Here is a 26,414-nt window from a genome sequence, read left to right on the forward strand (position 1 = left end):
CCCAATGTTCACTGCAGCACTATTTAAAATAGCCAAAACATGGGAGCAACCTAAATGTCCATTGACACAGGAATGGATAAAGGTGTGGTGCATATATACAATGGAATATTACTCAGCTATTAAAAAGAATGACATAAAGCCATTTGCAGCCACATGGCTGGACCTAGAAATTGTCATCCTGAATGAAGGAAGTCAGGGAAAGAGAAATATCCTATGACATGGCTTATATTCTGAACTCTTAAAAAAAAATTGATACAAATGAACTTATTTGCAAAACAGAAACTGACAAGCATGGTTGCCATAGGGGAGGGGAGGGGAGGAGGGATAGTGAGGGGGTTTGGGATGAACATGCACACACTGCTATATTTAAAATGATAACCAACAAGGACCTACTATATAGCATGGGGAACTCTGCTCAATGTGATATGGCAGCTAGGATGAGAGGGGAGTTTAGGGGAGAATGGATACATGTATATGTATGGCTAAGTCCCTCTGCTGTCCACCTAAAACCATCACAACATTGTTAATTGGCCATACTCCAATATAAAAAAAAAGTTAAAAACAACAGCAACAAAAACTATGGGTCAGAAAGGTAAATAACCTGTTACATGCTAGCTGACAGCACGTGAATCAATTTAAATCTAGTTTTGTGAGTCTTTAAAGCCATGAATGGCCTTGAGCAGTGCTAGCCTGCATCCTTACAGTTTGCCACCCTGATGAAGTATAATTTTTGAATTAAGCCCAACAAACTATTAAAAAAAACTCTCCCTGAAAAGAGGTATGTTTCTGTTTTACAATAAACATACAAAAACTTTCAAACATTTATTATCTTACCTGTTTTGTAGATTTTAAAATGTAAATGTATAGATCATTTTTTAACATGGTCAAATAGATCATTTTTGTTTTTTTTAACCTTCCCCAATTCAAATTTATTAAAATAGTCTCCTGGGACTTCCCTGGTGGTCCAGTGGTTAAGACTCCACACTCCCAATGCTGGGTGCATAGGTTCGATCCCTGGTCAGGGAACTAGGATCCTGAATTGCCCTGAAGCACGGCTAAAAGAAAGAAAAAAAAAATAGTCTCCTATTTTCAATATTTTTCATAAAGTACACCAGTCTTCAAGCTGTTTATAAGATTGCTTAGAGACTTATTTAGAAGAAATCTTTGTCAGAGGATCAAATTTAGTATGCTTTTGCCTTAATTTCAGTTCCAATAATTTAGAAAATTTTACAATGACAGTCTTTTCCCCATTACAAGTCTTGATACCTGAATTTATTATGCTCAAATTTAATTTCACTTTTGAACAGATTCAGTTAGCCTTGAAACTATGTTTCATGCTTATCAGTTGCAGAGAAACCCATGAATTGTGAAAGAGAGCTCCTTTTCCTAGAGGAGCTTAGATTACTGTCTAAATTCTTAGCTCATATCTTAAATGATTTCTTAAATATTCTTATTAATTCCCCATAAGAGATTAAACTTAATTCAGAAATTGTATCACTTCTCTGACAATGGATGATCCATAAGTTGTGAAGGAACTGGCTAAAATTAGTTTTTTAGGTATTACTGTAATTGAAATTTATAATCACCAAGTGAGTTTTCTTGGTTTGCAGCTAGGAGCTGGCCATTAGGACTTTATAGTATCTTTTTTTTCCTTCTTTAAATGTTTCTTGATTCCAGAGTTCCTCTGATTCCACAGCCTTCCTTGTCTCCTTAAGGTGGAATACTACTGAATAATGCATACATTTAATTTTACTTATATTTCTCATGTGTTTTTCTGACTAGAAGTGCAAAACCATAAGATTTTAAAGTGAGAAAAAAGCAGTATATATAACTGACAGAGTTTATGGACTTTGTGGGAAAAAGTATACATATATAATACATATAGTTATGACAAACCTAGACAGTGTATTAAAAAGCAGAGACATCACTTTGCCAACAAAGGTCTGTATAGTCAAAGCTATGGTTTTTCCAGTAGTCATGAACAGATGTGCAAGTTGGATCATAAAGAAAGCTGAGGGCCAAAGACTTGGATGATTTCAAATCATGGTGCTGGAGAAGACTTGAGAGTCCCTTGGACTTCAAGGAGATCAAACCAGTCAACCCTAAAGGAAATCAACCCAAAACATTCATTGGAAGGACTGATGCTGAATCTGACACTCTGCTATTTTGGTCACATGATGTGAAGAGTCAACTCATTGGAAAAGACCCTGATTCTGGGGAAGACTGAAGGCAGGAGAGGAGGAGGACAGAGGACGAGATGGCACCAACTCAATGGACATGGGTTTGGGCAAGCTCCGGGAGATTGTGAAGGACAGGGAAGCCTGGCATGCTGCAGTCCACGGGGCTGCAAAGAGACAGATACAAGTTAGCGACTGGACTGAATTGAACTGATATATATAAACAGAAAAAAATACTGGAAAGATCAAAAGTTTGAAGTGGTTATTCCTATGTGGTGGGATTAATATTTATCAGTTTCTTTATACTTAACCTTTGTGGTTTTCAAACTTTTAACATGAACATTTATTACATTAGAAAATAATTACAGGGTTACTTGTCATCATTTTGTTGTGCTTCATAGATACTGTATTTTTCACAAATTGAAGGTCTGTAGCAACCCTGAGTCAAGCAAGTCAGTCAGCACCGTTCTTCCAATGGCATTTCGTCACTCCGAGTCTCTGTGTCGCATTTGGGTAATTCTTGAAAGAATTCAAACTTTTTCATTATTACTATATTTCTTACAGTGATCTGGGATGGTGATCTTTGATGTTATTACTATTACTTCCTGAAAGTTTGGATGATGGTTCGCATTTTTTGCAATAGTTTCAAATTAAGGTATGTAGTACACTGCTTTCTGGACTTCCCAGGTAGTACAGTGGTGAAGAATCTGTCTGCCAATTCAGGAGACTCAGGAGACTGGGGTTTCATTCCTGGGACGGGAAGATCTCATGGAGTAGGAAATGGAAAACCACTCCAGTATTCTTGCTTGGGAAATCCCATGTACAGAGGAGCCAGGTGAGCTCCACGAGGTCACAGAGTCGGACACATACACACACACACACACACAGTTTTTTAAGACATAAAGCTATTACACACTTAATAGACTACAGAATACTATAAATACAAATTACATATGAACTGGGAAACCACAAAATTTAAATGCCACCCACTTTGTTTCGATATTCATATTTGTTTATTGCATGGTCTGGAACTGAACTGGCAGTATTTCCAAGATATGCCTGTATTGGGCAGGGGGGTGGAAACAACATAGATCTATTACCTTTTACTTAAACACACTGGCACAGATATTTTGTGGTATAATTCTGAAAACTTTACTTCTGACTAAACACATAAATGTAAAAAAATACAGCAAAATATAAATAATTACTAAGCCATTGACCTTATTATATAGCACTGTAGAAAATAAGGACACAAAGAAAACTCCAAAACATGGGAACTGAAAGCAGGCAGCTGATGGACAAATGGTGGGAAGACATAAAGATTTTGAGGGTCACTTCATACCCTTTTTCTTTTTTTTTGAAGGAATGTGTCCTAGAATGAGGGAAAAATCATGAAATGCAAAAGATTTCTGCATTTATTCTTTAGAAGATTAAATGAACTCTTTAGTTACAAGTATTGATAGTTATGATTTATCCATTTTGAGGAAACATTTATTGAGTAAGGGTCTGTAGAAATGGCTTCCCAGGTGGCACTAGTGGTAAAGAATGTGTCTGCCAGTGAAAGGGCATCAGAGACATGGGTTCAGTCCCTGGGTTGGCAAGATCCCCTGGAGAAGGGGATGGCAACCCTCTCCAGTATTCTTGCCTTGAGAATCCCATGGACAGCAACCTGGCAGCCTACAGTCCGTGGGGTCGCACAGAGTCAGACACGACTGAAGTGACTTAGCACGCACGTATACATATATAGAAAGAGGCCCTAAAAGGGGCTCAACAAAGCCAATCAAGACCTAAGTGAATGAAGACATAAGTGAACAAATACAAAATTCAAATCTTGTGTTTCATTTCTTGACCTTGGTGATAGTTACATGGGTGTTTCCACTTGGTAAACATCCATCTAACTCTATATTGGTGTTAAAATTTGTGTGCTTTTCTATATGTGTTACAATTCAATTAAAATTTTTCTACTTAAGAAAAACACTTCACCACAGCTCTGCTTCTGTCTTTCTGAGGTGCATTACAGTGACCCCTGAGCTCGGTTCCCCAGAACGTTTCCTCCATACCCCAGCTCTGGGCCTCGCCAGGCACCACTGCCCATCTCCTGGGCTCAGTGACTGGTGGGGACGCATTTCAAGCAGGGCCACAGGTGCCCTTCCTAGGCCGCTCTCTGCAAGTTAGGGGATTGTTTTAAAATATGGAGACAGGGTTGGTATATTTTAATATTTCCCTAGATTTTTAAAATTTATTCAGTTTTTTAAGGATTGATCTATGTACAAATTTAACCAGTCTGAGTCAGAACGTTATTCCTCACTTTCTCAATCCCTCCTTTTCTCAGTCCTCGGTGGGATGGAAAGGAAAGCCTTTCATATCCTCACATTATCAGCGCCTTTTCTTGGTTAAAATGTTAGGTTATTTAACCTGAGAAGAAGGGAAAGGGTCCTCCACGACACCTTTTACTTTATGGGATCCATGTGACACAGGAAACTTGGACCTACACAATGCAAAAAAAGGGCCAGACTGAAAAAGGAAAAAAATTTTTCTACTCCTCCAATATCAAGCACTCTAATAACAAACACTATTAGCTATACGTCATCTGTGTAGGATCATTTGCCTTAGGCAGAATGAAATTAAATAATAGGTCTGAGCCAATTCTGAAGCCTCAGTCCCTCCAACCCAGGCTTTAACCTTTTCTGAAGCTTTCATTTCTAACCTTTTAATCCTCTTCACAATGTGCTGACGGTCATCCTGGGAATGATTTATACAAGGAGCCCACTGGTCAGGACCATTCAGCTGTGGCACTACCTTCAGGCCTGGAAATGAACTAATTCGTCTAGGCTGCTCTTTTGTGTTTTTCTGGATCCTCTTTACATGATCCATATCACATTTAACAATGTATGTATCAACCAACACAAAACTGTAAAGCAATTATATTCCAATTAATTTTTATATATGTTTACTGATATGTATATATCAAACAACACATTATTTACTCAGTTCTGATTGCTAGGAGCCAGAGGGCTTACAGGAGAATAAGAAAATAATAGACACAGTGCTACATGTGTCTAATTTTAGTTATCTCAATTGCATTTAATATTATTTCCTCTACACTTAAGCACCCTATCTGATATTGGAAAAAATTTTTCATACATTTCTTAATCTTCATTCATATTTCCCTTGTTGTGGTACCTTGAATAAATCATGCAATATTTGTTGATATATTGTGTATTTGCTAGTTCCCGGGAAAAAACATTACATCATCTCTGTGTAGAAGAACTGGTTTATTTACATATTTAAACACCAGAACCAGCTGATACATGTATATAAAAGCATATTAATAATTTGAAATTACTAAAAAAATAAGAATTGGATTGATTTATATATCAGCCTCTACATTAAACATGGAATCCTATAACCAAATATATGAGTGACTTCCTTCATTTCTGGTTTTTCTATATGCTATAATTTTATAGTATCTGTACGTGAACCCTCCATGGATAAGGGTCCAAAGTAACTGTGTGTAATATAAATGCTCCCCCCTCCAAATCATTAGGAATGCATGCCGTAAGCAATTTCAAAGAGCATCAGAAATTATTCCATTCACATAAAACTTAAAACTTCTAAATATAAAAGGTCATCATAAAAATAAAAAGACTGATTGCAAATTTATGACATAAAAATTTACTCTTGTTTGTATGTAAAGAATTCTTTTAAAACCATAGGGAAAATACAAACAAAATAGGTATAGGCCATAAACTAGCAATTCACAACAAAAGACGAAAAATATAAATGACCGATAAATATGTGGAAAATATTCAGCCTCATTATTGCTTGCAGCATTGCTACATAACACAGTAGGATGCATTTTTCATGTAACATCAATAAAATCAAGGTTTTTTTTTTAATTAACTAACTATCCATAATATGTAGGGGGCTTCCCTCATGGCTCAGATGATACAGAATTTGCCTGCAATGCAGGAGACCCGGATTTGATCCTTGGGTTGGGAAGATCTCCTGGAGAAGGAAATGGCAGCCCACTCCAGTATTCTTGCCTGGAGAATCCCATGGACAGAGGAACCTGGCAGGCTACAGTCCATGGAGTCCAAAGAGTCAGACACAACTGAGCGACTAACATGGTATCTAGGATGCTGGGAAATGAGCACTCCTATATACTGTTAATATAAGTAAAATGCTGGAAACAGGAAAACAATTTGACCATGTGCATTGAATTCATACCTTTGATCAAGTGATGCAGCTTCTAGGAATCTCTTCTAAACTATCGTAGATTAATTCAAGGATGTATGTATAGACAGAGATCACAGTAATGTACACAGTTGTGAAAACTAAAAACAACCTCAGTGTCCAACAATCACAAATAAAGAAAACTCAGGCTAAGAAAGTATTTAAACAACATTTCCAAACTCACAGGAAATAAAGTGCAGGGCTGAACTCAAACACAGGTCTGTCTGCCTCCAGCTCCCCACCCTTAAGTCCCTCAAGCTTGTTGTTTCCCTGAAACTTTCTTGAGGTGTCTCTCAGATTCTGACATTTCTATTTTTTCTGAGCTCAGGATTAGATAGTGGTTTCCTGTCTCTCCTGTGGCCCAGCCTCAGTGCTCTGGGGTCCAAGTGAGATTTCTTGGGGTGGGTGTCTGAACAACAAAACATGATCTTTGACACCCTCTATCATATTGGGTTGAGTCCCATTCTGCACCGGTATGAGATGCGGAGGGAATCTCTCTCTCCTCAGACCATGCAGCGGCTGAGTCCCAGTGCTGGCAGGCTGCCAGGAAGACACCCTAACCCAGCACTGTGTCATCAAGATGGCACACCTTAGATTATGATTATCACTCCCCTGCCCTAGGAACCAAGGGCCCCTGCCAGCCAGCCCTGTCCCTCTTTTCTCTTTTATTAACAACAGTATTTTCTCACCGCAGAAGCAGTACTTCTAAAAGCCTCTACTTCTAAAAGCCTCTAGTTCCTTTGCCAAACACTCTGACAAGGAAAGACAATGGCTTAGGTGCTTCTCACAGGCAAGAACACACAGGCAGAACTGTCATCTCTAAGCTGGATTTCTGGGTTCGTCAATACCTGAATCAGCTGTTGTAACCGAGAATGCCAAATGTCTTATTTTCCCTGCCCTGATTTAAATGCCAACTAAATTTAATTACCCTAAGCCAGTGATTTTCAAAGATGGCAAGATCCCCTGAAACTTGTTAGATATGCAGATTCTTGGGCCCTACGCAGAACCCTCTGGGTCCTCTTGGGGGAGTGAGTACAGGAGGGCGGGGTGCCTAAATACAAGTGGTCACAGACCCTCCAGCGGATTCTGATTCCCTCAGGTCAGAACCATTGCTCTAAGCTTCCACCCCTTCCATTCCTCGCACCGCTGGACAACTTTAATCATACCTTTCTATGTGGCTCCATTGTGTTGTTATATTACGTTATGATATTTAGTTGTGGGTCTGCATCCCCCTGCCCTCGCCATTGTGAACTCCTTAAATAACAGAACCTAGGTTTTTAGGCATTTATATTTCTAGGGCAAGCACAGCACCTGGCACTTACTAAATGTGTGTTAAATGAATATTGAATAAGTTGAGGCACTAAGAAAAGGGCTCTCCTGGTGGCTCAGACAGTAAAGAACGTGCCTGCAATGTTGGAGACCTGGGTTCGATCCCTGGGTTGGGAAGATCCCCTGGGGAAGGGAATGGCTACCCACCCCAGTATTCTTGCCTGGGAAATTCCATGGACAGAGGAAGCTGGTGGGCTAGTTTGTGGGGTCGCATAGAGTCAGACATGACCAAGCAACTAACACTCCACTTATAATACACAAGAGAAAGTCTGAAACCCGCAGGCGTTAGTGGGAGACTATCCATCCACACAGTGCACGACCACGTGCAGTCATAGTCTCAGGTTTCCAAAAGCTGCTTCTGTATCATCTTTCACAGGTCTCACTCTATTTCTTACTGCACCTGAATTTTTAGCAACAGTCCCCTTATGCACATTACCTCGACCTGCAGTTAGTTCCAGTTCTGTCATCTTGATCACATCTTTCAGAGAGCTTTTTTTTTTCATGCTGGAAATCTAAGACATTGTTGAACATGAAAGTGAAGTGAAAGCGTTTAGTCGTTCAATGTCTCCAACTCTTTGCAACCCCATGGACTGTAGCTCACCAGGCTCCTCTGTCCGTGGAATTCTCAGGCAAGAATACTGGAGTGGGTTGCCATTCCCTTCTTCAGGGGAGCTTCCCCACTCAGGGATCAAACCTGGGTCTCCTGCATTGCGGGCAGATTCTTTACCGTCGGAGGTTAGCTAGCATTTATTAAGTTCATACTACTCATTTATTTAAGAAATATGTATTGAGTGTCTACTACATGACAAGCATTGTTCCAGGTACACTACGAAATAGAAGAGACGAAACCCTGTGCTGTCTGTCTCTGGGCTGGGTGTTTTCTATATTGTGAAAATTAACTTGTGAAGTGTCATGATGCACTTTAGCTTAATGGGGGAAAATGTCTAATTTACATTCATCTCTTTTAACTCTATTTTGAATGGCAAAAGGGGCCATCATATTATCACTAATTATGCCATATCCCTTTATAGATTATAAATTTTACCAAATTCCTTTTCTGGCTCTCAACTCTTCATTATCTAGCATGGAGTAGGCACTCATGAAAACTGCACCCTAATGGATTTCACCCAGCTCTCCCTGTTTATCGAGTGAGGTGACTAATAGTATTCTGCACCCAGGCAGCAACTTGTATAAGACTGTTTAAGGTCCTGGTGCCTGGGTTCTTGCAACTCTTGTTATTGTTAAGATGACAACCACATGGCACAGGACTTCAAGACTTCAATTTGATTTCTAATCCCTGTCTAATCTGGGGAACTACTGAAGAGTAATGATGAAATTTTAAATCTTAAAGTTTTCCTATTTAAATAATATTTTTAAAAACACACAGTAAGATATTGTTTTCCTGTGGTTAAAAAAAAAACACAAACAGATAACATAAAATTTACCATCTAAACCATCTGAAAGTATTCAGTTCAGTAGTGTTGAGAAAAGGATGTGAAATAAATCTCCAGGACTTTATCAGCTTGCAAATCTGAAACTCTTGTACCCATTAAGCAACTCCCCTCAACCTCCCTCTCTGGAATATTCTTACAGGGCTTTCGGATACAGTTTATAGAGTTTGACCCTTTTTTCTTGTACAGGTCTCTAAAAGCCCAAGGAGAAAATAGCGAAGGCAAAACACTTCTATGTTTCTCTGGGAGTTATGTTACTCATCTGTAAAAATCAGTGGCTGTCGGAGAGCCCCCTGAGTGCCTTCAGGTCTTTAATAGATAACTCCGCCTTTAGTCACGCCAGGAAGTTGAAGTCTTTTGCCTGTTTGTGAGTTTTGGAAGAACATCTAGAAACAGGTTCTAGGAGACAAAAGGGCCTTGCAGCTGTGGGCTCATCCACTGCCTCCCAGTGCTGGTGTTCTCACCCTCACACTGCAAACAAGAGCACGTGGCTTGCACTTAAATAGTTCCAATGGCAGAAATCTCACAACCTGAGGCCAGTGCTCCTTCCTTGCCTTTCCTTTACGGTTGCTATAGATTCTGAGAAAATGTCACAAAACTGCTCTCCCACGTGCCTGAAAGTATTTGGAATTACCTGTCTGGTCTGATTCTGTGTCTTAACTGCCTCATGCTTGCTTTCTTTTCTCCTAGATGCAATCAGGAAACACTGAATTTAAGAAATAGTAAAAGAAAACATTTCCAATGAGCAGAATATTAATATGTGACAACTGAGCTTTCCCTATCGGTAGGGTTCATTCATGCATTCGACAGACAGCAATACAAATAACAGCTTGATGCGGGACAGAACCTAAAAGCTGGGAGACCTACCAGTGGGATACCTTTCTTTGGCTTGGGTTTTTTTCATGTATTACCTTATTTATTTAATTTTTGGCTGCACTGGGTCTTCAGTGCTGCATGCAGGCTTTCTCCAGTTGAGGAAAGAGGGGGCTTGTTCTCTAGTTGCAGAGCTTGCTCGGGCTCCTCATTGCAGTGGCTTCTCTTGTTGCTGAGCACCAGCTCTAGGGCTCTTGGGCTCCAGCAGTTGCAGCTTGTGGGCTTTAGAGTGCAGGCTCAGTAGCTGTGGCACACTGGCTAGTTGTTCCGCAGCATGTGGAATCTTCCCAGACCAGGGATCGAACCTGTATCCTCAGCACTGGCAGGCGAATTCTCAACCACTGAACCACCAGGGAAGTCCTAGTTTGGTTTCTTGTCTTCTCAAAATCTCCAATGTCATCTTTCCTCCCATTCTTAGTCCATATGATTCAGGTAAAGTTGCCTCACAACTGCCTTTACAGGCAAGGATGTCATCCCCACCAAGGTACTGATGGAAGCCACCGCATTACCCCCATCCTTGGCTAATGCTTTGGGAATTGCCTCTTGCGAGACATGGGTGTCCAGAGCAAGACCCAATAATAGGTGCCAGAATGCACATTTTAAATACAGGTCAAAGAGAAAGTGAACAGATTGCAATGAAGGTCACTGGCTCAATCTGATTGGAAGGATAGCTGGGAAATTAGATATACTAAGTAGTATAAAAATAAAGTGAGCTTTTTATTAAGAAACTACTAATAAAAAAAAAGAAAAAGAAACTACTAGTGGATAAATAAAATATACAGGTAGACCTAAACCAGAAAACACGGAGAAGGCAATGGCACCCCACTCCAGTGCTTTCGCCTGGAAAATCCCATGGACGGAGGAGCCTGGTGGGCTGTAGTCCGTGGGGTCACTAGAGTCGGGCACGACTGAGCGACTTCACTTTGACTTTTCACTTTCATGCATTGGAGAAGTAAATGGCAACCCACTCCAGTGTTCTTGCCTGGAGAATCCCAGGGACGGGGGAGCCTGGTGGACTGACGTCTCTGGGGTCGCACAGAATCGGACACAACTGACGTGACTTAGCAGCAGCAGCAAACCAGAAAACATCTGTAAAGAATTAAGAATCAAATAGATGTCATATATATATATGTATATCTGAAATGTACTGAAACTTTATTTTTCCACACAAGAATGTAACATGCTATTTCCATATTGAGCCCCATGTGTGTGTTTTGTCTTTTTTTTTTTTTGCAATGTTGCTACAGTAATAACTTCTATACAGACAGCTGATGTATCCATCGCCTATTTCAAAAAACATTTGCGGACATTTCAAAGTGAACGGTGCCTCTGAGTTGAAGATTAACTTGTTTAGAAGACTTTGTGCTGCCAAAAATACCAAACTATAACCAAAAAAAAAAAAAAAGTAGCTCCAACTTTGCTGATCTTTACGATAACCTAATCTCTCTCATGGCTATCTGCTTTCGAAGCTCCATTAACTCTATCCTGCACAGGCTACTAGGGAAGTAGCTTTCCAGTTTTTTGACCCTGACACACATACAAAATACTTTATATGAAAGTTTAGAATAGGCATTTACATGCATACATATAACAGAGAAAAAGTGTTACGAAATATTGCTTTCCTTTACTATTTGCAAGTCACTAATATTTTCTATTCCATTCCCTTCTACTTCATCCTATTCTATTCCCTCTGTTTTGTTCTATCCTATTTCACTTTAAAATCTCATTTGGGGGCTTCCTTGGTGGCTCAGTGGATAAGAATCTGCCTGCCAATGCAGTAAACATGGGTTCAATCCCTGATCCTGAAAGATCCCACATGTGCTGAAACCACTGAAGTCTGAGCACCTGAAAGCCGGTGCTCCACCAGAGAAGCCAGCACACTGAGAAGCCCGAGCACCACAACTAGAGGGTAGCCCCGTTAACCACAACAGAGGAAAGCCCCGTGCAGCAAGGAATACCCAGCACAGCCAAGAATATCAAGAAAGAAAAATTACTTTTAATGTCATTTTTGACTCACAAAGTTGATTTCACAACTTACTAGTTGATCTTAATGAATAGTTGGAAAAATACTGCCCTAGTCTATGGTGCAGCAAAGGATGGAAACCAGAAAGGTTTTCTCTCTGGACCCAGCTCAGGAACTTTGCCAATCTATTTCAGATTATTTCCATACTTCTTTTTCATTCATTCACTTATTCACTCATTTCACTTATCAGAGGAATAGCTATGGCGTCCCTACCATGAGTTGGGCACCTGAGTCCATTATTAGGAAAACAGTGATGGGCGGGCTAGATTCCAGAGCTCACAGAACTAACCAATTCTAAGGAAACTCGAGTCAGAGGAGATCTAAACCCCAAGGGAGGTGCAGTGGTGGTGTGAGGAAGGAGGTCAAATGTGCCCTGACATCACGGCACTGGGGGAATCACTTACTCAACAGTTTCTTGGTGGTAACAATGAATGCAATTTTCAGCAAGGAAGCCGCTGTATTTGGTTCTGCTGATAGATGAGGAATGAACACAGTCTCTTCACTGCTGCTAACCTGAAAATGTCGGGTGGGGAACACAAACGATTACAATAGTGCAACAGACACACATAACCATTGTGAGTTGCAGAGGGTTAAAGGAGAGTTAAATACAGAGGCAACGGAGACTGTAAGGAGAAGGAAATGGCAGAAGATAAGGGCAAACACTGGGGAGGGAGCCTGGTTGTGGGCAAATATTTTTCCAGAATAGGAAGAGATTTGAGTATTTTTATCAGGTTGAGGGAAAAGAGCCAGTGGAGAGGTCAAGATAGGTTATGATTAATTGATATAGTAAGGTGTTGGTGGATTTGGAGATGGGGTGAGGAAGTGAAAGATTTCATCTGGGAAAGAGTAACTAGCCTGCTGACCATTTTATGGATAAAACAAAGCATAACATTCAAAGTCTGCAATATTATTAAATTTATTACAAAGAGAAAAAAAATATTATTTGATATGGTGGGCAGTTTTTCATTAGCTACCTTTTCTCTTTTTCTTGAATGACATAGAGATAGCAAGCTGTCCTGAAATTACTTCTTCAGTTATAAGTCCTGCCTCATCCCTTTATTTCACGGATTTTGTTTTCCTTTGGGCTTGCAAAAATGACATCATCTTCCATGTGTGGCCCTTTATTTTTAAACTTGTACTTGAAGAATAATATATACATAGAAACGTACAGGAAACAAAAGTGTACAGCTTGATGAACTGTTCACAAAATGAGTACCTCTGTGTGCAGCATGTAGCCCTTTTAAGAAACAACATTACCAGCACCCCAGAAGATTGACACCTCCAGACCCCTACCAGTTGTTCTCTCTCCATCCAGGTAACCACTACCCTGACTGCCAACAAGGGGTACACTTTTTTGAAAAGTCTTTATTGAATTCGTTACAATACTGCTTCTGTTGTTTACGTTTCGGTCTTTTTTAGCTCCCCGACCAGGGATCCAACCTGCACCCCCCTGCACTGGAAGACAGAATAGACTAGACTGCCGGTTAAGTCCCACAGGGTACATGTTTAGACAAGAAAATAATCTAAGCTCTCTAACAGATAAATAAATCCATGTGCATGAAGGTTTTCTTTAAAAGTTGTCCAAACAGGGACACTATTTCCAATCTGTTCTTAGTTGTTTATTCAAATGTTTCCCTCACTCCTATACTGTTTGCCCAGTTGGAGTAAAAGTGAAGAGTAGACCAATCAGAAGGCTTTTTCCTGGAAGACTCCCCTTAGAAACAAACATTTTGAAATGAAATGGGAGATAGAATGGTAACCAAATGTGAACCACCTTTTATATAATAAGGGACGGCGGAGCCCGGTGGGCTGCCATCTATGGGGTCGCACAGAGTCGGACACGACTGAAGCGACTTAGCAGCAGCAGCAGCAGCAGCAACCTGTATCTGGCTATCGTATACATCTGCACTTTGGTATCTTTTTCTAATACCAAATACCAGGATATATTTTCATATTACTTCCAAAATGAAATTCTAAAAACTACAGAAAAGTCAAAACAATCCACAGTTACTACCTAGAGAGATCATTGTTTATAACATCTTAATGTCCATAAGCAGTAACAGTTCAATGTCCATCAATTTGTAAGTGAAAAAGGTCTCAGAACTATTTGCATAAAACTATTTCACTCATGTTAAAAATGCATAGATGAAAAAAATTTTGGACATTTATTTTTTAATCCAAAACAGCCTTCTTTGATCTCACACAGACACGATTTAAATGTTTTTTTCAGAGTAACTGAGAACACTTTAATACTTTGAGAGACAATGCTATTTGAGAACAATGACAAAGGCTTATTTTTCATTTATTCAATGCATATGTATTGGTAAATAATGCTTTGGAAGCCAACACTCAAATGTCTTGTGGAAATATTAGGTATTTAGATATTGCATATAAAATATATTAGGCACTAATTCATAATTTTTGGCATGTCATTAAAGTGTCACTAAGCCAAGTATGACTTATTCAGATATATTATATGAGAAGTTAACCTGGAGATGAAACTAGAGTAGTTACCAGTGATGAGAAAGGAGTGAAGAAGGGGGAGGAGACAAGGCGAAGGTCAAGAATGAGATGAATTTTCTTTTTACAAACGTATTACTATTTACCTGTATTATTGCATTTACACATATAATTGTAATTATTTACTTCAGGTCTCTTCCAATAGATTACACACTCTTTAAAGGTAAGGATAATGCCATACTCCCTAGCTTCTAGGATACTGCTCAGCACTATACATGAGCCAATATTTACATAATGGTACCTAGATACCAATAGTAGTACCTAAATATTTTCAAAAGCAGGTCCTTTTTTAAAGCGGATATTTCCATCTGAATGATTTACTCAGCAACTGTGGAAGATTTTCTTTTCCAAAGATGACCACCATGATATATTCCATCCCTTACACTCCTTGTTTGGTGAGAAGGTGACACTCCTCCCATCAAATAGTGTGGCCAGTGTCCCCACCTCTCAAACCCTTGGTCAACCTCTGTGATGGCCTCAATATAGTGGAAAGTGGTGCCATATGATTTCCAAAGGTAGGTCAGAAAATGCCTTGGACTTCTGCCTTGTCCTCTTGGGACACTTGCTCTTGGAAGCTGGCCATTGTGCAAGGAAGCCAAGCTGGCTCACGGAGAAGCCACACGCAGGTGTTCCAGCCAACAGCCCGAGCTGAAGTCCCAGTATCAGCCAGCATCAACTGCTAGAGGTGGGAGTGAATCTCTGGATGACGCTCCTGGCCCTGAGCTGTTGTCATCAACTGATGCTGCAAGAAGAAGGAAAAGGGTATCTACCCTGCACCCTATCCAAATTATAGATTCAGGAGCAAAATAATTGTTTTAAGCCTCCTATACATACGTATGTGCTTCCCAGGTGGTGCAGTGGTAAAGAATTCACCTGCCAATGCAGGGGACATGTGAGACGCAGGTTCAATCCCTGGGTCAGGAAGATGCCCTGGAGAAAGAAATGGCAACCCACTCCAGTATTCTTGCCTGGAGAATCCCATGGACAGAGGAGCCTGGCAGGCTACAGTCCATGGGGTCACAAAGAATCGGACACCACTGAACACACACTACATCCTGTACTTCCCTGTACTAATAGGTAGCTTGCTATGCAGCAATAAGTAAGCAGTTCACTAGTTCACACACCAATGGAAATGGAGGGAAGGCTCAGGGCCTTCAGAACCCTCCCCGCCTCTTCTATTTCCTGTTCTTAATCCAGGTGTATGGAGGAGCATCATGGAAATAGAAACAGCAGGATGAGCCCAAACTAGGACAAACAGTCCCTGGAAAATTAATTAGAGCCCATTAAATTTCAAACAGAAACACTCAAAATGCATTTGTGATGCCTGGATTTTTTTCCTACGGGAGGAGGCAGAAAGCAGTATTTTCAGTGATTACCAAATGATTGTGACAACCTCTTCTAATGTCTTATTAATATGTTAAGAAACATGTTATAGGTATGGGAAGTTTAATTATCTAATGCTGGTATTTTGTGATCTTGTAACGAAGGACCTGTTAACTTGCTGTGGGACGATTTGCCTAAACTAACTGAATAATCAGTGTGGACAGAATATGGTTACTGACCTCATCAATGCCTTTGACACAGTAAATCATATTGTGCTGAAAAAATTACACGGGAGTGCAAAGTGCAACACAAGCATGGATGAGTTAACTGGCTGGTTCACGGACATAGGCTGCTTTCTTTCCTGAGAAATTACGTGTGACAGTTAAATTAACCTTAAGGGACTTGGAGGCTGGCAGAGATTTGCATATTTTTTTTCTATTCTTTATTTATGAACTGCCAAGTTCTTTCGAGAGTACAACAGTGCACTTTTATATTAACAATGAAATACATTATTTGGGAGGAAGCACTGAAAAATGAGATTGAAGAAACCAACTTGGGTCTTATCAACCATTTCAATCTATGAAATACCGCAGCATTTAACCTTGGGTAGAACTGCTTTGGCGTTTCAGTGAAGATAAAATGTAAGCCTTTTTTTTTTTTTTTTTTAAGAACGAAAGTCCTAAATTAGATCCTAATTTTCCTTTTATTCCCATTTAAATCTACCTACCTATTTTTGACTTTGAAAATGGCAGCTGTCAAGTTCACAAGCAGTCTGACTTTGGCCAACAGGGGTGTACTTCTTTAGTTATGCAACTGAACAAACATGAGCCTTTCTGCTTACTCTCTGGAGGTGGGATGCCCGCCCTGATAAAGTTGGAAGCATTGGACACTGAGACCCTCTGCTCCTCCCTTTAATGTTTCCTTCCTCTTTTCTGTCTTCAACTCTAAGTGCAAGCTAATTTAAACAAACTACAAATCTGAATCCTAATCACATTTTTTTAAAGAATGTCAAGAATATTGTATTATGCAGAGCTTGACCCTGGGTCGGGAAGATCTCCTGGAGAAGGAAATGGTAACCCACTCCAGTACTCTTGCCTGGAAAATCCCATGGATGGAGGAGCCTGGTAGGCTACAGTCCGTGGGGTCGCAAAGAGTCGGACATGACTGAGCAACTTCACTTTCACTTCACTTACATATTATGATTATAAAGAACATTTAGCAACTAGGGAGATCTTATTATATAGAACAGTAATTGTGATTACAGCTACGAAAAGAAGTTGATAGGAAAAAGAAGGAAACATTTAAAAATGCTAACAATGATTGCATGATGATAGTATAATAATTTTTTCTTATTTTTCTCTACAGTCTGTAAAGGTGATTTTAAGAGCGATGAAGAATAAATGAAGATGTGATACTGTCAGAGCTAATCTTGGTTTTGAGAGAAAAAAAAACTAAAACTAGCGTAGGAAAGCCAGTAAGTGGTAGAAGTGGAATTTGCAAAATAGATGTAATTGAACCACAAACTTTAGAGACAAATGTTGATAAACAAAAGCTAGGCTTTGAACAAAAATCAAATTAACCTGAAGTGGTTGGGAGAAAGGGGGTATTCTAGGTTTCCCAAGTGGTCTGGGGCTACGTATCTGCAGCCTTTCTGGCCTGCTCTTCTCTCACAAAAAACTGTGGAAAATTCTTAAAGAGATGGGAATACCAGACCACCTTACCTGACTCCTAGAAATCTGTATGCAGGTCAAGAAGCAACAGTTAGAATTGGACATGGAACAATGGACTGGTTCCAAATTGGGAAAGGAGTATGTCAAGGCTGTATATTGTCACCCTGCTTATTTAACTTACACGCAGAATACATCATGCAAAATGCTGGGCTGGATGAAGCACAAGCTGGAATCAAGATTGCAGGGACTAGTACAGCCACTATGGAGAACAGTGTGGAGATTCTTTAAAAAACGGGAAACAGAACTGCCATATGATCCAGCAATCCCACTGCTGGGCATACACACCAAGGAAACCAGAATTGAAAGAGACACGTGTACCCCAATGTCCATCGTAGCACTTTTTACAATAGCTAGGACATGGAAGCAACCTAGATGTTCATCAGCAGACAAATGGATAAGAAAGTGTGGTACATATACACAATGGAGTATTACTCAGCTATTAAAAATAACGCATTTGAATCACTTCTAACGTGGTGGATGAAACTGGAGCCTATTATACAGAATGAACTAAGTTAGAAAGAAAAACACCAATACAGCATATTAATGCATATATACGGAATTTAGAAAGATGCAATGATGACCCTGTATGCAAGACAGCAAAAGAGACACAGAAGTAAAGAACAGACTTTTGGACTCTACGGGAGAAGGCCAGGGTGAGATGATTTGAGAGAATAGCACTGAAACATGTATATTACCATATGTGAAATAGATCACCAGTCCAGGTTTGATGCATGAGACAGGGTGCTTGGGGCCACAGCACTGGGATGACCCTGAGGGATGGGATGGGGAGGGAGGTGGGAGAGGGGTTCAGGATGGGGAACACATGTACACCCATGGCTGATTCATGTCAATGTATGGCAAAAACCACTACAATACTGTAAAGTAATTAGCCTCCAATTAAAATAAATTAATTAAGAAAAAAAGATTGCAAGGAGAAATATCAATAACCTCAGATATGCAGATGACACCACCCTTATGGCAGAAAGCGAAGAGGAACTAAAGAGTCTCTTAATGAAAGTGAAAGAGGAGAGAAGCTGGCTTAAAACTCAGCATTCAAAAACAAAAGACCATGGCATCTGGTCCCATCACTTCATGGCAAACAGATGGGAAAACAATGGTAACAGTGACAAACTTTATTTTTTTGAGCTCCAAAATCACCACAGATGGTGACTACAGCCATAAAATTAAAAGACGTTTGCTCCTTGGAAGAAAAGCTATGACCAACCTAGGTAGTATATTAAAAAGCAGAGACATCACTTTGCTGACAAAGGTCCGTCTAGTCAAAGCTATGGTTTTTCTAGTAATCGTGTATGTATGTGAGAGTTGGACCATAAAGAAAGCTGAGTGCCAAAGAATTGATGCTTTTGAACTGTGGTGTTGGAGAAGACTCTTGAGAGTCTCTTGGACTGCAACGAGATCAAACCAGTCAATCCTAAAGGAAATCAGTCCTGAATATTCATTGGAACAACTGATGCTAAAGCCGAAGCTCCAATTTGGCCACGTGATGCAAAGAACTGACTCACTGGAAAAGACCCTGATGCTGGGAAAGATTGAAGGCAGGAGGAGAAGGAGACGACAGAGGACAAGATGGTTGGATGGCATCACCGACTCGATGGACATGAGTTTGAGCAAGCTCTTGGAGTTGGTGATGGACAGGGAAGTCTGGCGTGCTGCAGTCCATGGGGTCACAAAGAGTCGGACATGACTGAACGAGTGAACTGAACTTCTTTCATAATATGAAACTATAATTTATACGTATACTTGGAATACAAATTCAGATTTTAGAGATTATCAAAAAGAAGTTCTTTCTCTCCTTGCTTAAGTAAATTTAATCTTGGATGATTATGGTTTTCTGGTTCAGTATACACTTGTTGAAAAAGATTCTAGTTACAAGTAACTAATAATAGGTTAATGCAAGATTTATATACAGTGTTGTTTTAAAATGTTCATTTTGCCTCCTACCCTGCATGAATTCAAAATAATTCCATCAAAATCATATTCATTTTCAAATATGAAAACCAGTATTATTGAAATTCTGGCTGACATCATTTAAACTCATCAATATCATTATTTTTGGCATATATTTACTATAGAAACAAAGGACAAATCACACTATCTGTGCCTTGCTTGAAGCCATTTTTTTCCTGAAAGTATCATTAAAAAATATTTTTTTCTTAGCAAATCCATTTCATAGTCCTGATATGTGGCTGTACTAGTTCTTTGTTAATATCAACTGGGTATAAAAATTGTTTATCCATTTCTCATCCCACAGTCATTTCTCTCTGACAAAAAAGGATGGGATAGTTGTTTGCAGAATACACCTTGTTAATGCTTTTTAAAAAATTCCTCTTCTCCTTCCTTAAGTAAACAGTTCTAATCAAATTTTCCTTACCTTCTATGCAACATCATTCTTTCCCCTTCATAAACAGCAGACATGTTCATCCAAAGCTTCCAGTTTTTCCCCAGTGGTAGTTCCAGGCTCAGGGCTCTATGTGTACATGTGTACATGCTAAGTTGGTTCAGTTGTGTCTGAGTCTGCAACCCCATGGACTGTAGCCCACCAGGCTCCTCTGTCCATGGGATGCTCCAGGCAAGAATACTGGAGTGGGTTGCCATGCTCTCCTCCAGGGGATCTTCCCAACCCAGGGATCAAACCTGCATCTCTTAAGTCTCTTGCATTGGCAGGAGGGTTCTTTACCACTAGCACCACCTGGGAAGCCCAGAGATGTACAGTCTACACCAATTATTTAACTAAGGACTACAGCGAATCTATTGAGTGCATGTTTGTCATTCGACTTTACGCACATTTCAAATATGAGCCAAGTATTCTGGAGATAAATCACACATGAGTCAGGTACTTGACTCACACTTACTTTTGACAGTAATCCTTCATAATGCTCTAATTTTATGATGTAATTTTAGTAGTGGAATTAACTTGGAACAACTCAAAATTGTGTAATTAATTGCATTAGCTTCAATTATAATTACTGTTTAATCTCAGCCTGACACCCCAGCAGAAAGCCAGTACACACAGTGGCAGTCATGGTGGAGGGGGGAGGCCTTTCCAGCTGCTAGTTTGTATGGACTCACTAATTATATAAACTATATTTATTTTTGCTAAAAAAAAAAAAATCTCAGGAACTAATCAAGCGTATGCCATTTATTTGGCCATAAGGGCTTAGAGAAGTCAAGGGATAGAGAATAAAGGGAAATACTTTCAGCAATTCCTAATTATGTTTCCCTCAACATTCATTTTGAAAAGGTTTAATTGAGGTAATTTTTAAAAGTTTCTGTGGTCACATAAATTTGGTTTATGCTGGATTAAAAAATTAAATAAGTTTCTTTACTATATCGTTCCTTGGTCTTTAATATGTTAATACATGTTGTGAATCTCCAAGATGTGAGAAGTAAAGTGTTTCTCAAACTGTTTTAAACAGAGAACACCCTCTCCTTTAAACAACAACTTCATTGAAGTATAATTTACATGCCATGAAGTTCACTTGTTTCAGTGTACAACTAAATGATTTTTAGCAAATTTAGAGTTGCACCACCATCACTAAAATCTAAGTTTCGAACATTTTCACCACCTCAAAAACATCCCTTCTTCCCACATTTGCTATTACTCTGAATTCCCACCTCCAGCTCTAGGCGGCCACTAATCTACCTTCTGTCTATAGATTTGCCTCTTCCGAAAGTTTTATATAAATGGAACCATACAATATTTGGTTTTTGTGTCTAGGTTCTTTCACTAAGCATGGCTTTGAGGCTGATTTACTTTGTAGCATGTATCAGGACTTCATTTCCTTTTACTGACAAACAGTATTTCAAATAGATATACCATATTTTTTTTAATCCATTCATGAGTGTATGGAAATTTGGATTGTTTCCAGTTTGGGGATATTGTGAATAACACTATGGGATATTGTGAATACAGCATAAACATACTCTATGTTTGAACAACTTTTTGTATTTCTCTTGGGTATATATTTCGGATTAAATCATACGATGAATTTACATTTAACTTTTTTAAGAAACTTCCAAACTGTTTTTCCAAAATGGCTGCACTATTTTGCATTTCTATCAGCAGTGTATGAGAGTTTTAATTTCCCTACACACACTCACCAGCTAGTCATCCTAATGGGCTGTGTACTGTTATTTAACGGTGGTTTTGATTTGCATTCCCTGATGGCTAATAATGTTGAGCATCCTTTTATGTGTTTATTGGTCATTCATATGTATCTTTGTTCTATTCAAATTTTTTGCCTATTTTAAAATTAGGTCGTTTTCTTGCACCGCAAGAGTTTCCTGGTATTCTGGATATGATTTGCAAATATTTTGCCCCTCTTTTCATTTTCTTTTGGTGTCTTTTTAAGCACACATATTTTAAATTTTGCTGGAGTTCAGCTTATCAACTTTTTTCTTTTACTGCTTGTGATTTTTGTTTTTAATTTCTAAGAAAGTCATGAAGATCTACTCCTATGTTTTCTTTTTAAAAAGTTTTGTCATTTAGCTCTAACATTTAGATGGAGTTTGAATAGGGTGGGATACTTCATTTGAATATATCTTTTTGCACATGGATATCCAATTGTCCCAGTACATTTGTTGAAAAGACTACCCTTTTCCTATTGAATTCCCTTGACACCTTTGTTGAAAAGCAATTGAGCATAAATGTAAGAGTCTTTAATATGTTAATGTATGTTGTGAATCTCCAACAGGGAGGATACAGAATGTTTCCCAAAATGTTTTCAACAAGGAATTCTACCTCCTCCCCTCCCCCCTTTTTCAAACACAGGCTTTCACATCAGTTCTCACTGCTGTCCACAGCACAGACTTTAGGGAATGCTTCTCTAAAGTGCTCAGGGCTCTAACTTTTACTTGCAACTAACCTTGCTGCTTGGAGAAGGCAATGGCACCCCACTCCAGTACTCTTGCCTGGAAAATCCCATGGATGGAGGAGCCTGGTGGGCTGCAGTCCATGGGGTCGCTGAGGGTCGGACACGACTGAGCAACTTCACTTTCACTTTTCACTTTCATGCATTGGAGAAGGAAATGGCAACCTACTCCAGTGTTCTTGCCTGGAGAATCCCAGGGATGGGGGAACCTGGTGGGCTGCCGTCTGTGGGGTCACACAGTGGGCAAGACTGAAGTGACTTAGCAGCAGCAACCTTGTTGCTTGTTTTTAGAGGCTGGGAGCCCGAGGCTGCAAAACCAAAGATAATTTCTAGCAATATGCTTACAGTAAATACTTAAGACAACTCACTATGCAGACATGTATGTAAAGGCTGTTGGAAATATTTGGTATTGAATTAGATTCATATTTTACACATAGAAACAAATAGGCATAATGGATGAAACTTTGGAAGTAGGGAGAATTTTGCAATTGTGTTTTACATTTTTAGGGCAATGCAGCTTACCTGATCATGACATCTGACAGGAGTAAACATCAGTAATAAGTTGTCATGGTAAAGAAGATCTATTTACATACACTTTTATCATATATATACATACACACCTATAGACACATATCTGTTGGAAATGTACTTTTTTCTTTTTTAAAACTAGTAGATTTTGTCCTAACGCTTTTACTTAATCAACTATAAGGCACAATGTTGGGTAACTGCTTAAATGACCTTATTAGAATGACAATAGTATCACTTTAGCCTTGTATTATTCAAACATACACACACACAAGTATAAAAACTAAAAAGTGGAATTAAAATTAGTATCTTTATCATCCTGTATTTCTCTGCAGAACAAGAAAAAAACACATAAAAGTCAACTATGAGGGGAGAAAAAATTAACAAAACACTTTCATGGGGAGAATGTGTCATCATAAGTGTAGAAAAGCAGACCCAAGGCGCTCTGTCAATGCTCTAACCACAAAACCTGGTGGATGTCACTGACGGACTGACAGGCAAACTACTCCAGTGAATGCCTGAGGTTCTAGAAACCCACCTAATAAGGCAGTATAAACCAAACGTGTAGGCGTTCTACCAGCATAGGCTGCGGTGCATTCAGTACCCTAACCGATATGTTGATTTCTCTCACCAAGCCTCTTTCTGTTAGCGATTTACCACTCTTTTTAAAAGCCTCATTTTGTATTCTGAAGATTTAAGATGGCATTATCTCGCCTTGTATAAAAGAAATCATTGCACACCTAAGTTTCCAAATACATAATAATATTTTTCTTTTGGGCATTCTATTATGCCAAACAAAATTTATAGCAGAAAAATATATTTTCTTGTAAAACTGTAGGCATATTTTGGTCAAGATTCAGAAATGTAAAGCCTTGCCTCCCTCTCTGTCAGGGTTTGTATTCTATCTAGTTTTAAGCCTTAATAGCCCTTATCCATTTCTAGTCTCCCTACACTTTAAAAGTAACTTAAAAGTTCATTTTGGTTTAAATCGCAAACCTTTTTCAGATTGGATTTTAGTAATTAGCTAATTTAGGACAATTTACTTGTATTTTATTTTTTTCATTTGTTACTGAAACCACGCCCGATGCTTGCTCGGCATTTTAGATTTTTTTTCCCCCCAAGCTTACTTGGAAATATCCAAGCTCCTTCCCTCTAAAGTGCAGCTTACAGATTTTGTATTTATCTGTTTTTGGCTTGTGTGTGTTCTCATTCTTTCTCCTCTTTTAGGTTATGTTAGGCTTACCTGCGAGACCCTGCCGTCGAGGGAGAGGCGCTCAGCGTGGACGGTACCAAGTTGAACAGCTTTTACAAGCCTCCCCTCCGTGACCTTGTCAACCTCGGGCGCGCTGTGGGCGGGTGTTGATGACGCTACGGCCCAGATGCTCGGGCCGGCAAGATGGTTGAACAGTGACCTCCTACGAGTCCCGCGGGTGTGTGTGGCTGGAGCAGAGAGGGAGAGAGTTAGGATTTCACACAGTCGTGGGGCATCCGTGTTTCTGCCCAAGGGGGAAATCTCGTTTTAGCCTGGCCCCCATTTCTGCTCTGGGAGGAAATAAAACTCCCTCCCATGTGCGCCCCTGGACAGTTTCAGAATGAGAGGGGGTAGGAGCGAGATCAGAGCCTGGTGCGAGCAGGAAGTCATTCCCCAGGCGCTGGAAATGAGGGACCGGAATTCGCCGCCAATTCCCAAGAGTATCAATGTATAGGAGATTTTCCTCCCCAAAGTAAGCTACCTTCAGTGGGACTAAAGAGAGACCTCTCAAGGAGCACGCTGGAGCTGGCTCCCGTGTAGGGACCAGGAGAACTTGAATAATTTAGGAAGAATTCACTTATGGGGGTATTCTGTTGCACAGCTGGCTAAGATTTTTACGAGAGTAAAGAGGGATTGGAAATGAATCTTTTTGTAGTCATATATCAACCAGATAGTGTAAAATGTTTGTAGTTCTTATTCTGTAGTGTCGGTTCAATCATTACCACCGTCAGTTACTCCTTTTGTTGTCTTTATAAAGCTCTGGTGTAAAGAGCTATCATGTTGTTACGGATACATGTTTGGGTTGGCAAAACTCCCACATCACTGTAAGTGACTAGTAGGCTGTTTTTCTGTCTGTTTACTTCAGTGCTGCACCTAACACCTGCAATAACAAATACAATGAATGATGACATGAGTAAAAAATGACCAGCAAATGGGTAAAGTAAATTACAGTAAGCTGACAATATATTCCCATTTAGTGACTTGCACTCTTCATATCTCCATTCCTTCTGTTTACTTTGGGAAGAGAAAAGCCCTTTGAACCCAAACATTTATTGACCCCAGAACCAGACAAGTCACAGAAGAGGCCAGAGGGAAGGCCATTCTCTCCAGCATCTATTTCTACCCTGAGTAGAATTGCAGGGAGTGACCACTCAGGAGAATTTAAGCAAAGTTGGCAGTTTTCCACCACACAGCTAAAAGAATGGGCTTGGAAACCACTCTCATACAGCCAGCTATTGAAAACATAAGTACAATATATTTACCAAATTGAATGTGAGTGATGTTTGAATTGTTCTCACTGTTGTTCTTTCTCGTAGATTCTCTTTCATTACCTAAAGTAAGTTTATGCATTTTGGTTAAATAAAAAGAAGGGAGGACTTTCCTGGTGATCCAGTGGTTAAGAATCCACCTGCCAATGCAGGGGACGTGGGTTTGATCCCTGGTCTGGGAAGATTCTACATGCCCTGGGACAACTAAACCCATGTACCACCAGTACTGAGCTCAGGAGATGCAATTACTGAAGCCTGAGTTCCTAGAGCCTTGAAAAGAGGCCATCACAATGAGAAGCCTAGACACCGCAACTAGTGAGTAGCTCCTGCTAATCACTAGAGAAAGCCCATGTGCAGCAATGAAGACCCAAAATCAATTAATTAATTTTTTAAAAGGATGGAAGAGGTACCTATCTTGAAAGTATCCTGATACTCTGAGGTGGAAAAAAGAATTCCCTTATTTATATATAACCAGTTTATTGATACTTCTTTTATTATCTGTTTTCTAACTTTTAGAAGTGTGGACAGCAACATGTTTTCACGAATCAGAAATTTTTACACTTGATCTTAGCCAAAAGGCTGAGAAGCGGTTGATCAGAAAATTTCAAATTAATTTGAATTTCTAGGAAGTTGGAGAATTTGAGAGTATCTATAAAGTAAGGTTCGTGGTGGTAAAACTTGGATTTCAGTGTTGTTTGAAAGGCAAGTAGTATTTCCATGTATTCATGTGTACATTACTCTATAATCACCATCTGTCTGAATCAGCTCTTAACCTCAGTTTTACACTGCTTTTGGGAAATGTCGTGCTTTTGATA

The 26,414-nt window shown here is 39.6% G+C and overlaps 1 long non-coding RNA gene across 1 annotated transcript; it reads right to left on the reverse strand.

Moving 5' to 3' along the window:
• Positions 1-1,928: 1,928 nt before the first annotated feature.
• Positions 1,929-24,711, reverse strand: LOC138446230 (uncharacterized). Its single transcript, XR_011259236.1, has 4 exons — positions 24,323-24,711; positions 12,494-12,602; positions 10,105-11,155; positions 1,929-2,344 (listed from the first exon to the last, which is right to left on the reverse strand). It is a non-coding gene; the product is annotated as an uncharacterized lncRNA (long non-coding RNA).
• Between the last annotated feature and the right edge of the window lie 1,703 nt (positions 24,712-26,414).

Source organism: Ovis canadensis, chromosome 9 (assembly GCF_042477335.2).
Source record: "Ovis canadensis isolate MfBH-ARS-UI-01 breed Bighorn chromosome 9, ARS-UI_OviCan_v2, whole genome shotgun sequence".
In the NCBI taxonomy this organism is placed as follows: Eukaryota; Metazoa; Chordata; class Mammalia; order Artiodactyla; family Bovidae; genus Ovis; species Ovis canadensis.